This window comes from Elephas maximus, chromosome 15 (genome assembly GCF_024166365.1).
Source record: "Elephas maximus indicus isolate mEleMax1 chromosome 15, mEleMax1 primary haplotype, whole genome shotgun sequence".
NCBI lineage: Eukaryota > Metazoa > Chordata > Mammalia > Proboscidea > Elephantidae > Elephas > Elephas maximus.
Genome location: NC_064833.1, coordinates 30,965,962 through 30,980,824, shown reverse-complemented (window position 1 = coordinate 30,980,824; position 14,863 = coordinate 30,965,962). Strand labels below are relative to the sequence as shown.

Below are 14,863 nucleotides of genomic sequence, written 5' to 3'. Positions count from 1 at the left end.
TGGAGTTGATTCCCTGGTCCTCCAGAAGTCCTAGTCTACATTCTAATTGCTCGAGTCTGCTCCTCTGACTTTCTATTGCATTGTCTAATTCTGTAATTTTATTGTTAATCTTTTGGATTTCTACATGCTGTCTCTCTATGGATTCTTGCAACTTATTAATTTTTCCACTATGTTCTTGAATAACCTTTTTGAGTTCTTCAACAGTTTTATCAGTGTGTTCCTTGGCTTTTTCTGCAGTTATCCTAATTTCATTTGTGATATCTTTAAGCATTCTGTAAATTAGTTTTTTATATTCTGTATCTGATAATTCCAGGATTGTATCTTCATTTGGGAAAGATTTTGATTCTTTTGTTTGGGGGGTTGGAGAAGCTGTCATGGTCTGTTTCTTTATGTGGTTTGATATGGACTGCTGTCTCCAGCCATCACTGGGAAACTAGATTTTCCAGGTAATCAGCTAAAAAAAAAAAGCAGTCAGATCCCTATCTGAATTCTCCCTTTGGCTCAGGGTATTCGGATGTTAATGGAGCCGCCTGGGGAGGGTGGGGGAGGGATCAGAGAGCTAGGCGTGTAGCACCACAGAATAAAGAGCTGATCCCCGCATTCACGCTCCGCCCCCGTCCGCCAAAATCCCGGCAGGACGGCTCCCTGGCTGGGACGCTACTCTCCCAGATCCAAGATCAGTCACTTCCTCCCGGGGATTTCTCCCTCCGGTGCGCCGCACCGCTGGCGCGAACTGGGTGGGCGTAGCCCTCATGAACAGCTGGGCTCGCCCCCGGGGTCTATTCAGGGGAATGCACTCACTCCCCGCCCGCTCTCGCCAAGATCCCAGCGGGACGGCTCCCCGGCTGGGACGCTGCTCTCCCCACTCTGAGACCAGTCACTTCCTACTGGGGATTTCTCCCTCCGGTGCACCGCGCCGCTTGCGTGAACTGGGTGGACGTGGCCCTCACTAACGTCTGGGCGCCGCCCCCCTGGGGTCGCTTTAGGGAAATATAGGCGATCCCCACGCTCGCACCTCGCCCGCCTCCTGCCAAACTCCCGGAGGGATGGCTCCCCGGCTGGGACACTGCTCTCCCCGCTCCAAGATCAGTCACTGCCTCCCGGGTGTTTCTCCCACCGGCTGCACCGTTACGCCGCCTGCGCCAACCAGCTAGACTTCCTCCCGGGATGGGTTCGGGGGGGTAGGGCTGGGCCCCTTGTCTGTGCCGTCTGCCCCCCTGGGCTCTGCCCCAGCCCAGGCTCCGGAGGTCACCTGCCTGGTACGCTGGCTCTTAGTTCTGAAAATGATCGTGGTCTGCCCGTATTTGTTCATTCTCCGTCTCTAAGTCTGTGTTTGTTGTTCAGAGTTTGTAGATTGTTATATATGTGATCGATTCACTTGTTTTTCCGAGTCTTTGTTGCAAGAGGGATCCACGGTAGCGTCCACCTAGTCCGCCATCTTGGCCCCTGAATCCCTCAGTCTGAAAGTTTTGCTGGTGACTCTACTAGTATTTGAAATACTCTGGCATAGCTTCAAGCATCATAGCAAGCTACCACAGTATGACAAACTGACAGGCAGGTTGTGGTCTATATCATTAAGGAATTACAGATTGAAACAGTAATGACGTACTGCTACGCACCCAATAAACCCATTGACCCATTGTAGAACTGATATAACCCGTAATACTGACAACACCAATTACTAGGGACGGTGTAGAGCAACATGAGCTTTCATTCATTACCAGCTAGAATGCAAAATGGTACAGCCACTTTGGAAAACAGTCTAGCAGTTTCTTACAAAGCTAAACATAGGTCAGTGATAAGATCCAGGTGCTCCTGATATAAGGTCCAGCACTCCTAGGTATTTTCCAAATGAAGTTAGAAACTTATGTGGATACAAAATCTACACACTAATGTTTACAGTAGTTTTATTCATAACTGCCAAAAGTTGGAAGTCACTAAGAGGTCCTCCAAGAAGTTAAAGGATAAACAAACTATGGCACATCTGTACAATGAAATATTCGGTTACAAGAAAAAATGAACTATCAACCACAAAAGGACATTAAATGCATATTGCTAAGTGAAAGAAGCCAATCTGAAAAGGTTACATACTGTATGATTCCAACTATATAACACCCTGGAAAAGGCAAAACTATAGAGACAGTAAAAAAAAAAAAAAAAAAAATCAGTGGTTGTCAAGGGCTGTGTGGTAGGGGAAGGAATGAGTAAGTGGAGCACAAGGCATTATGAGAGCAGTGAAATCATTTTGTATGATAATATAATGGTGGATGGTCATGGTATCACGCATTTGTCCAAACCCATGGAACTATACAATACCAAGAGTGCACCATAATGTAAACTATGGACTTTAGTTAATCACACTGCATCAATAATGGTTCATCAGTTGTGAAAATTGTACTACATCAATGAAAAATAATAATAATAGGGGAAAATTATGTGAAGCGCATCATGGGGGAAAGAGGTATATGAGAGCTTTCTGTACTTTATATACAATTTCCTGTAACCATAAAAGCACTCTAAAAATAAAGTTTGTTGATAAAAATGTGATGCTGGAATAAAAGCCATATTGGAAAAAAAATGAGATGGATTTTCTAATACACAAATGTAAAAGTTAGAAAACTTCTATAAAAACAAAGACTATCTTTGCAACCTTGATGTAGGCCAATATTTCATAAGACACTAGAAATGATGATAAAAAAATAATAAATTAAACTTAAAAATATTATATTTACTGTTGTTAAGCGCTGTCAGGTCATTTCCGACTCATAGAGGCCCTATGTACAACAGAAGGAAACAGCGCCACGTCCTGTACCACCCTCACAATGGTCGTCATGCTTGAGCCCATTGTTGCAGCCACTGTATCTCTCCATCTCCTTGAGGGTCTTCCTCTTTTTCGCTGATGCTCTACTTTATCAAGCATGTTGTCCTTTCTCAGAAACTGGTCTCTCCTGATAACATGTCCAAAGTACATCAAACTAAGTCTTGCCGTCCTTGCTTCTAAGGAGCCTCTTGGTTGTACTTCCTCCAAGACACCACAATTCAAAAGCATGAATTCTTTTTCAGTCTTCCTTATGAAGGAAGTCGTCCTTAGGAAATCAGTTAAGAGGCAATTGAAAACACCATGGCTTGGGTCAGGTGCACCATAGCTCTCAAACTGACATCTTTGCTTTTTAACACTTGAAAGATGTCTTTTGCAGCAGATTTGCCCAATGCAATATGTCATTTGATTTCTTGACTGCTGCTTCCATGGGTGTTGATTGTGGATCCAAGCAAAATGAAATCCTTGACAACTTCAATCTTTTTTCCATTCATGATATTGCTTATTGGTCCAGTAGTCAGGATTTTTGTTTTCTTTGTGTTGAGGTGTATTCCATATTTAATCAGTAAGTGCTTCAAGTCCTCTTCACTTTCAGCAAGCAAGGTTGTGTCATCTGCATATTGCAGGTTGTTAATGAGTTTTCCTCCATTCCTGATGCCACATTCTTCTTCATATAGTCCAGCTTCTCTGGTTATTTGCTCAGTATACAGATTGAATAGTATGGTGAAAGGATACAAAGCTGACACACACCTTTCCTGATTTTAAACCATGGAATATTGCCTTGTTCTGTTAGAACGACTGTCTCTTTGTTTATGTACCTCATGAAACAAGTGTTCTAGAATTCCCATTCTTTAAAATGTTATCCATAATTTGTTATGATCCACATAGTTGGAAGCTTTTGCATAGTCAATAAAACACAGGTAAACATATCTCTTGTATTCTCTGCTTTCAACCACGATCTATCTGACGTCAACAAAGATATCCATCATTCCACATCCTCTTCTGAATCTGGCTTGAACTTTTGGCTGTTCCCTGTTGATGTACTGCTGCAAAGGCTTTTGAATGATCTTCAGCAAAATTTTAATTGTATATGGTATTAATGATATTGTTTGATAATTTCTACATTCTGTTGGATCACCTTTCTTGAGAATAGGCACAAACATAGATCTCTTCAAGCTGATTGGCCAGGTAGCTGTCTTTCAAATTTCTTGGCATAGACGAGTGAACACATCCAGTGCTGCATCCATTTGTTGAAACATCTCTACTGGTATTATGTCAATTCCTGAAGCTTGTTTTTCACCAATGCTGTCAGTGCATCTTGGACTTCTTCCATCACTGCCATCAGTTCTTGACCATATGCTACCTCCTGAAATGTTTGAATGTAGACCAATTCTTTTTGGTACCGTGACTCTGTTTATCCCTTCCATCTTCTTTTGAAGTTTCTTACATCATTTATTATTTTCCCCGTAGAATCCTTCAATATTGCAGATAGAGGCTTGAATTTTTTCTTCAGTTCTTTCAGCTTGAGAAATGCCAAGTGTTTCTTTCCTTTTGGTTTTCTATATCCAAGTCTTTGCACATTTTCTTGTAATAGTTTGTCTTCTGTAGTTGCCCTTTGAAATCTTCTGTTCAGTTCTTTTACTTCATCACCTCTTCCTTTTGATTTAGCTACTCCACATTCAAGAGCAACTATCACAGTTTCTTCTGGGATCTTTTTTGGTCTTTTCTTTCTTTCCTATCTTTTTAATGACTTCTTGCTTTCTTTATGTATGATGTCCTTTATGTCATTCCACAACTTGTCTGGGCTTCAGTCATTAGTGTTTTATGTGTTAAATCTATTTTTGAAATGGCCTTTAAATTCAGGTGGGAAACACTCAAGGTCATACTTTGAAATATTGATGGCAAAGCTTCCAGTATCACAGCAACGTGCAAGCCACCACAGTATGACAAACTGACAGCACATGGTAAAAAAATTTTTTTAATTGTGTTGTAAGAGTTTTGTACATATTCATATTCTGCAGATGGCATTTTCAATATTCATTTTCTGACAAAGGACTTGCATCTGAATTTATACAAAACTCTTACAACTCAATAAAGAATTTCCAACAATTTATTAAAAATGAAGGAGACACTAAAGAAGATATGTGAAAGACCAGTTACTACATGAGACAGAGCTCAACAACATTAGTCATCAAGGAAATGAAAAATAAAACCACAATAATTTACCACCTCACACCTACTAGAATAGTTAATATTTAAAATTATCAAAAACATCAAATTTCATGAAGTCTGAAGAACAATATAAACTCTCATGTATTTCCAGTGGGACTATAAAATGATGCATCCACTTTGGACACCAGTTTCTTATAAAAACAAGCATTCACATCAGAACAAATCACTGAGCCTGTCGCCTGTATTCCAGGAAGTGAACCCGAAATGTCATCCTGAGGCATGCCAGATTTACCTGTCCTACTTGCCAACTTGAAGAATCAATACACTAAGATCTTCATAAATAATGAAAGGCACAAGAAAATTCCAGTCTTCAACCCAGCAAACAAGAGGAAACTCTGTGAGGTAGAAGCAGGAGATAAGCAAGATGTTGACAAAGCAGTGAAGGCCGCAGACAAGCTTTTCAGATTGGCTCTCCATGGGGTACAATGGATGCCTTAGGCAGGAGACAATTAATACACATGTTGGCTGATTTAATTGAAAGGAATCACCTGCTGCTGACATGTCAATGAATGGTGGAAAATTATTTGGCAATTTAGATTTGATGGGCTTTGGAGGGTGCATAAAAACCTCACGCTACCACGTGGGCTGAGCTGAAAAGATTCAGGGCCAAACAATATCGATTGATGAAAACTTTTTTACTTATACAAGACATAAGCCTATTGGTATATGTGGCCAAATCATTCCTTGGAATTTCCTGTTGGTTATGCTCATGTGGAAGATAGGGCCTGCCCTTTGTGGAAATACTATAATTGTCGAACCAGCGACGCAAACTCCTCTCACGGCTCTTCATGTTGCATCTTTTTTTTTTTTTTTTTTTTAACATTTCTGATATATTTTATTGGATAAGTGATAATAATACTATTTCATACAAAATATATAATATTATTCTAAGTTATCTATCTGTCCATCTAGATATTGGTATATAATCTTAAGTACATCTTCATGTTGTTTGCAATTGGTAAATAGGTTGCATGTCCATTTCTGCCTCTTAAAACAATTCTTTTTTTTTTTTTTATAACTTTTATTAAGCTTCAAGTGAACGTTTACAAATCCAATCAGTCTGTCACATATAAATTTACATACATCTCACTCCCTACTCCCACTTACTCTCCCCCTTTTGAGTCAGCCCTTTCAGTCTCTCCTTTCTTGACAATTTTGCCTGCTTCCCTCTCTCTCTATCCTCCCATCCCCCCTCCAGACAAGAGTTGCCAACACAATCTCAAGTGTCCACCTGATATAATTAGCTCACTCTTCATCAGCGTCTCTCTCCCACCCGCTGACCAGTCCCTTTCATTTCTGATGAGTTGTCTTCGGGGATGGTTCCTGTCCTGTGTCAACAGAAGGTCTGGGGAGCATGGCCGCCGGGATTCCTCCAGTCTCAGTCAGACCATTAAGTTTGGTATTTTTATGAGAATTTGGGGTCTGTATCCCACTGATCTCCTGCTGCCTCAGGGGTCCTCTGCTGGGCTCCCTGTCAGGGCAGTCATCGATTGTGGCCGGGCACCAACTAGTTCTTCTGGTCTCAGGATGATGTAGGTCTCTGGTTCATGTGGCCCTTTCTGTCTCTTGGGCTCTTAGTTGCCGTGTGGGCTTGGTGTTCTTCATTTTCCTTTGCTCCAGGTGGGTTGAGACCAATTGCTGCATCTTAGATGGCCGCTTGTTAGCATTTAAGACCCCAGATGCCACATTTCAAAGTGGGATGCAGAATGATTTCATAATAGAATTATTTTGCCAATTGACTTAGAAGTCCCCGCAAACCATGTTCCCCAGACCCCCGCGCTTGCTCCGCTGAGCTTTGAAGCATTCATTTTATCCCGGAAACTTCTTTGCTTTTGGTGCAGTCCAATTGAGCTGACCTTCCATGTATTGAGTGTTGTCTTTCCCTTCACCTAAAGCAGTTCTTATCTACTGATTAATCAATAAAAAACCCTCTCCCACCCTCCCTCCCTCCCCCCCTCGTAACCACAAAAGTATGTGTTCTTCTCAGGTTTACTATTTCTCAAGATCTTATAATAGTGGTCTTATACAATATTTGTCCTTTTGCCTCTGACTCATTTCGCTCAGCATAATGCCTTCCAGGTTCCTCCATGTTATGAAATGTTTGAGAGATTCGTCACTGTTCTTTATCGATGCGTAGTATTCCATTGTGTGAATATACCACAATTTATTTACCCATTCATCCGTTGATGGACACCTTGGTTGCTTCCAACTTTTTGCTATTGTAAACAGAGCTGCAATAAACATGGGTGTGCATATATCTGTTTGTATGAAGGCTCTTGTATCTCTAGGGTATATTCCTAGGAGTGGGATTTCTGGGTTGTATGGTAGTTCTATTTCTAACTGTTTAAGATAACGTCAGATAGATTTCCAAAGTGGTTGTACCATTTTACATTCCCACCAGCAGTGTATGAGAGTTCCAATCTCTCCGCAGCCTCTCCAACATTTATTATTTTGTGTTTTTTGGATTAATGCCAGCCTTGCTGGTGTGAGATGGAATCTCATCGTAATTTTAATTTGCATTTCTCTAATGGCTAATGATCGAGAGCATTTTCTCATGTATCTGTTGGCTGCCTGAATATCTTCTTTAGTGAAATGTGTGTTCATATCCTTTGCCCACTTCTTGACTGGGTTGCTTGTCTTTTTGTGGTTGAGTTTTGACAGAATCATGTAGATTTTAGAGATCAGGCGCTGGTCTGAGATGTCATAGCTGAAAATTCTTTCCCAGTCTGTAGGTGATCTTTTTGCTCTTTTGGTGAAGTCTTTAGATGAGCATAGGTGTTTGATTTTTAGGAGCTCCCAGTTATCGGGTTTCTCTTCATCATTTTTGGTAATGTTTTGTATTCTGTTTATACCTTGTATTAGGGCTCCTAGGGTTGTCCCAATTTTTTCTTCCATGATCTTTATCGTTTTAGTCTTTATGTTTAGGTCTTTGATCCACTTGGAGTTAGTTTTTGTGCATGGTGTGAGGCATGGGTCCTGTTTCATTTTTTTGCAAATGGATATCCAGTTATGCCAGCACCATTTGTTAAAAAGGCTATCTTTTCCCCAGTTAATTGACACTGGTCCTTTGTCAAATATCAGCTGCTCATACGTGGATGGATCTATGTCTGGGTTCTCAATTCTGTTCCATTGGTCTATGTGTCTGTTGTTGTACCAATACCAGGCTGTTTTGACTACTGTGGCTGTATAATAGGTTCTGAAGTCGGGTAAGGTGAGGCCTCCCACTTTCTTCTTCTTTTTCAGTAGTGCTTTGCTTATCCGGGGCTTCTTTCCCTTCCATATGAAATTGGTGATTTGTTTCTCTATCCCCTTAAAATATGACATTGGAATTTGGATCGGAAGTGCATTAAATGTATAGATGGCTTTTGGTAGAATAGACATTTTTACTATGTTAAGTCTTCCTATCCATGAGCAAGGTATGTTTTTCCACTTAAGTATGTCCTTTTGAATTTCTTGTAGTAGAGCTTTGTAGTTTTCTTTGTATAGGTCTTTTACATCCTTGGTAAGATTTATTCCTAAGTATCTTATCTTCTTGGGGGCTACTGTGAATGGTATTGATTTGGTGATTTCCTCTTCGGTGTTCTTTTTGTTGATGTAGAGGAATCCAAGTGATTTTTGTATGTTTATTTTATAACCTGAGACTCTGCCAAACTCTTCTATTAGTTTCAGTAGTTTTCTGGAGGATTCCTTAGGGTTTTCTGTGTATATAATCATGTCATCTGCAAATAGTGATAACTTTACTTCTTCCTTGCCAATCCGGATACCTTTTATTTCTTTGTCTAGCCTAATTGCCCTGGCTAAGACTTCCAACACGATGTTGAATAAGAGCGGTGATAAAGGGCATCCTTGTCTGGTTCCCGTTCTCAAGGGAAATGCCTTCAGGTTCTCTCCATTTAGAGTGATATTGGCTGTTGGCTTTGCATAGATGCCCTTTATTATGTTGAGGAATTTTCCTTCAATTCCTATTTTGGTAAGAGTTTTTATCATGAATGGGTGTTGGACTTTGTCAAATGCCTTTTCTGCATCAATTGATAAGATCATGTGGTTTTCATCTTTTGTTTTATTTATGTGATGGATTACATTAATGGTTTTTCTGATATTAAACCAGCCTTGCATACCTGGTATAAATCCCACTTGATCAGGTTGAATTATTTTTTTGATGTGTTGTTGGATTCTATTGGCTAGAATTTTGTTGAGGATTTTTGCATCAATGTTCATGAGGGATATAGGTCTATAATTTTCTTTTTTTGTAATGTCTTTACCTGGTTTTGGTATCAGGGAGATGGTGGCTTCATAGAATGAGTTGGGTAGTATTCCGTCATTTTCTATGCTTTGGAATACCTTTAGTAGTAGTGGTGTTAACTCTTCTCTGAAAGTTTGGTAGAACTCTGCAGTGAAGCCGTCCGGGCCAGGGCTTTTTTTTGTTGGGAGTTTTTTGATTACCGTTTCAATCTCTTTGTTTGTTATGGGTCTATTTAGTTGTTCTACTTCTGAATGTGTTAGTTTAGGTAGGTAGTGTTTTTCCAGGAATTCATCCATTTCTTCTAGGTTTTCAAATTTGTTAGAGTACAATTTTTCATAATAATCTGAAATGATTCTTTTAATTTCATTTGGTTCTGTTGTGATGTAGTCCTTCTCATTTCTTATTCGGGTTATTTGTTTCCTTTCCTGTATTTCTTTAGTCAGTCTAGCCAATGGTTTATCAACTTTGTTAATTTTTTCAAAGAACCAGCTTTTGGCTTTGTTAATTCTTTCGATTGTTTTTCTGTTCTCTAATTCATTTAGTTCAGCTCTAATTTTTATTATTTGTTTTCTTCTGGTGCCTGATGGATTCTTTTCTTGCTCACTTTCTATTTGTTCAAGTTGTCGGGACAGTTCTCTGATTTTGGCTCTTTCTTCTTTTTGTATGTGTGCATTTATTGATATAAATTGGCCTCTGAGCACTGCTTTTGCTGTGTCCCAGAGGTTTTGATAGGAAGTATTTTCATTCTCGTTGCTTTCTAAGAATTTCCTTATTCTCTCCTTGATGTCTTCTATAACCCAGTCTTTTTTTCAGGAGGGTATTGTTCATTTTCCAAGTATTTGATTTCTTTTCCCTAGTTTTTCTGTTATTGATCTCTAGTTTTATTGCCTTGTGGTCTGAGAAGATGCTTTGTAATATTTCGATGTTTTGGACTCTGCAAAGGTTTGTTTTATGACCTAATATGTGGTCTATTCTAGAGAATGTTCCATGTGTGCTAGAAAAAAAAGTATATTTTGTAGCAGTTGGGTGGAGAGTTCTGTATAAGTCAATGAGGTCAAGTTGGTTGATTGTTGTAATTAGATCTTCCGTGTCTCTGTTGAGCTTCTTACTGGATGTCCTGTCCTTCTCCGAAAGTGGTGTGTTGAAGTCTCCTACTATAATTGTGGAGGTATCTATCTCGCTTTTCAATTCTGTTAAAATTTGATTTATGTATCTTGCAGCCCTGTCATTGGGTGCATAAATATTTAATATGGTTATGTCTTCCTGATCAATTGTCCCTTTTATCATTATATAGTGTCCTTCTTTATCCTTTGTGGTGGATTTAAGTCTAAAGTCTATTTTGTCAGAAATTAATATTGCTACTCCTCTTCTTTTTTGCTTATTGTTTGCTTGATATACTTTTTTCCATCCTTTGAGTTTTAGTTTGTTTGTGTCTCTAAGTCTAAGGTGTGTCTCTTGTAGGCAGCATATAGATGGATCGTGTTTCTTTATCCAGTCTGTGACTCTCTGTCTCTTTATTGGTGCATTTAGTCCATTTACATTCAGGGTAATTATAGATAAATAAGTTTTTAGTGCTGTCATTTTGATGTCTTTTTATGTGTGTTGTTGACAATTTCATTTTTCCACATACTTTTTTGTGCTGAGGCATTTTTCTTAGTAAATTGTGAGATCCTCATTTTCATAGTGCTTGACTTTATGTTAGTTGAGTCGTTACGTTTTTCTTGGTTTTTATCTTGAGTTATAGAGTTGTTATACCTTTTTGTGGTTACCTTATTATTTACCCCTATTTTTCTAAGTAAAAACCTAACTTGTATTGTTCTATATCGCCTTGTATCACTCTCCATATGGCAGTTCAATGCCTCCTGTATTTAGTCCCTCTTTTTGATTATTGTGATCTTTTACCTATTGACTTCCATGATTCCCTGTTATGTGTATTTTTTTTTAAATTAATCTTAATTTGTTTGTTTTTGTGATTTCCCTATTTGAGTTGATATCAGGACGATCTGTTTTGTGACCTTGTGTTGTGCTGATATCTGATATTATTGGTTCTCTGACCAAACAATATCCTTTAGTATTTCTTGTAGCTTTGGTTTGGTTTTTGCAAATTCTCTAAACTTGTGTTTGTCTGTAAAGATCTTAATTTCGCCTTCATATTTCAGAGAGAGTTTTGCTGGATATATGATCCTTGGCTGGCAGTTTTTCTCCTTCAGTGTTCTGTATATGTCGTCCCATTCCCTTCTTGCCTGCATGGTTTCTGCTGAGTAGTCAGAACATATTCTTATTGATTCTCCCTTGAAGGAAACCTTTCTTTTCTCCCTGGCAGCTTTCAAAATTTTCTGTTTATCTTTGGTTTTGGCGAGTTTGATGATAATATGTCTTGGTGTTTTTCTTTTTGTATCAATCTTAAACGGGGTTCGATGAGCATCTTGAATAGCTATCCTTTCGTCTTTCATGATGTCAGGGAAGTTTTGTGTCAGGAGTTCTTCAACTATTTTCTCTGTGTTTTCTGTCCCCGCTCCCTGTTCTGGGACTCCAATCACCCGCAGGTTATCCTTCTTGATAGAGTCCCACATAATTCTTAGGGTTTCTTCATTTTTTTTTAATTCTTTTATCTGATTTTTTTTCAGCTATGTTGGTGTTGATTCCCTGGTCCTCCAGATGTCCCAGTCTGCATTCTAATTGCTCGAGTCTGCTCCTCTGACTTCCTAGTGCGTTGTCTAATTCTGTTATTTTATTGTTAATCTTTTGGATTTCTACATGTTGTCTCTCTATGGATTCTTGCAACTTATTAATTTTTCCAGTATGTTCTTGAATAATCTTTTTGAGTTCTTCAACAGTTTTATCAGTGTGTTCCTTGGCTTTTTCTGCGGTTATCCTAATTTCATTTGTGATATCATTAAGCATTCTGTAAATTAGTTTTTTATATTCTGTATCTGATAATTCCAAGATTGTATCTTCATTTGGGAAAGATTTTGATTCTTTTGTTTGGGGGGTTGGAGAAGCTGTCATGGTCTGCTTCTTTAAGTGGTTTGATATGGATTGTTGTCTCCGAGCCATCACTGGGAAACTAGTTTTTCCAGAAAATCCGCTAAAAAAAATGCAGTCAGATCCCTATCAGAGTTCTCCCTCTGGCTCAGGCTATCCAGATGTTAATGAAGCCGCCTGGGGAGGGTGGGGGAGGGAACAGAGAGATAGGAGAGTAGCACCTCAGAATATAGCCAGAGTTGCTTGTCTTGCTTGGAATGACTATTATATCTGAGATCCCCGTGGGCGCGTTGCCTATGTGTGCTGGCTGTGTGGAGATTGCCCCCGGGGGGTCTGGCCCGCTGGAGTCATGGTCAGATCCTCCGCTTCCAGCCCCATGCCCAGCGTCAAGGCTCCCCTACTGGGATGGTGCACTCTCGACTCCAAAATCAGTCGCTGCCTCCCGGGGACTTCTCGTCCCTCCAGCCGCGTGGCCGTGCCGCCTCCGAGAAGCAGTTGGGCCTCCTCCCAGGGTTAGTTCAGATGGGTGGAGCAGCTCCCCGTGCTTGTGCCGTAACCGAGTGTCCCGGCTGGGATGCTATTCTCCCTTCTCCAATACCAGTCGCTGCCTCCCGGGGACTTCTCCTACCGGCTGCGTCCCACGCCGCCCGCGCGACCCGGCTGGTCCCCTTTCCGGGGTTAGTTCAGGGGGGTGGAGCAACTCTCCGTGTTTATGGCGTACCTGCGTCCAGTCCAAATCCCTGCGGGACGGTTCCCCGGCTCGGATGCTGCTCTTTCTGCTCCAAGACCAGTCACTGCCTCCTGGGGACTTCTCCTACCGGCTCTGTCCCACGCCGCCTGTGGAACCAGCTGGTCCCCCTCCCGGGGTTAGTTCAGGGGGGTGGAGCAGGTCTCTGTGCTTGTGCCGTACCTGACTGGTACACTGGCTCCAGGCTCTGGAAACAATCGCTGCTTCCCCGTATTAGTTCATTCTCCGTCTCTAAATCTGTGTTTGTTGTTCAGGGTTCGTAGATTGTTATGTATGTGATCGATTCACTTGTTTTTCCGTGTCTTTGTTGTAAGAGGGATCCGAGGTAGCGTCTGCCTAGTCTGCCATCTTGGCTCCGCCTTCATGTTGCATCTTTAATAAAAGAGGCAGGGTTTCCTCCAAGAGTAGTGAATATTGTGCCTGGTTATAGGCCACCACAGGAGCAGCCATTTCTTCCCACATGGACATCAAAAAAGTGGCATTCACAGGATCAATGGAGGTTGGCAAAATGCTCAAAGAAGCTGTTGAGAAAAGCAATCTGAAGAGGGTGACCCTTGAGCTGGGTGGAAAGACCCCCTGCATTGTGTTTGCTGATGGTGACTTGGACTATGCAGTTGCATTTGCACGTCAGGGATTATTTTACCACCAGGGTCAGTGTTGTATAGCTGTATCCAGGCTTTTGGGAAGAATCAATTTACAATGAGTTTGTTCAAAGGAGTATTCAGTGGCCTAAGAAGTATGTTCTCGGAAATCCCCTGACCCCAGGAGTAAATCAAGGCCTTCAGGTTGATGAGGGACAATATGATAAAGCACTTGACCTCACTGAGAGTAGAAAGAAAGAAGGGTCCAAACTGGAATGTGGAGGAGACCTGTCCGGGAATAAAGGTTGTACTATTCAGCCCACAGTTTTCTCTAATGTTAGAGATGAGATGCATATTGCCAAAGAGGAGATGTTTGCAACTGTCCAGCAAATCATGAAATTTAAATTTTTAGATGATGTGATCAAAACAGCAAGCAAACAACACTCTCTATGGCTTATCAGTGGGAAGCTTTACCAAGGGCACTGATAAAGCTGTGACTGTTTCCTCTGTGGTGCAGGCTGGGACAGTGTGGGTGAATTACTATAGCATGGTATCTGCCCAGTGCCCCTTTAGGGGATTCAATATGTCTGGAAATGGACAAGAACTGGGAGAATATTGCTTTCAGAATATACAGAAGTCAAGACAGTGGCGAGGAAAACTTCCCAGAAAAATTCATAAAGAAAACGAGAGTTGAAACTTCAATTGCTAAGCATCTCCTACAGTCACTAATACAATGGGTTTTACGTCCAAAACTGTTCTTTTCTTGACTTTTTAAAATAAGTAAATCACTTTAGCATTAATACCACACGTAGAAAACTTGACATATACCTTATTCTGAAGGAATCTTTTGCCTTCTGATATATGACCCCAATTCCTATTCTAAATAAATAGGACAGATCTAGATGAAAGATCTCTCTAGCTCTGTAATAGTCATAATAGCTTTTTTTCTTTGTAGCTACTTGTCCAGGATAGTCATTTTATAGAGGAGGACCAGTTCTCATTTAGCTTCTTCCCCTTAACAATTATTTGAAATCCTTAACATACATGTTAACCATCGAGTAGAGGTGCTTGGCTCCCAATAGTTGTGAAATCATTGGTGTCTCTTGAAATGTTTCCTAGAATGTGATGTCAGTCAAAAGAAGTGATGTCTGAAATACTTAGCTATAATCTGAATACAAATCTCAATAAATGCCTTACATGATGAAAAATTAAAAATAGGTAAATAAAACATTCATCTAACCTCTAACCCAACAGTT

At 40.4% G+C, this 14,863-nt stretch overlaps 1 pseudogene; it reads left to right on the top strand.

Annotated features, from left to right (window-relative positions):
• The first annotated feature begins 5,254 nt into the window (after positions 1 to 5,254).
• On the top strand, positions 5,255 to 14,285 carry LOC126058827 (aldehyde dehydrogenase 1A1-like; annotated as a pseudogene).
• Positions 14,286 to 14,863: the final 578 nt, after the last annotated feature.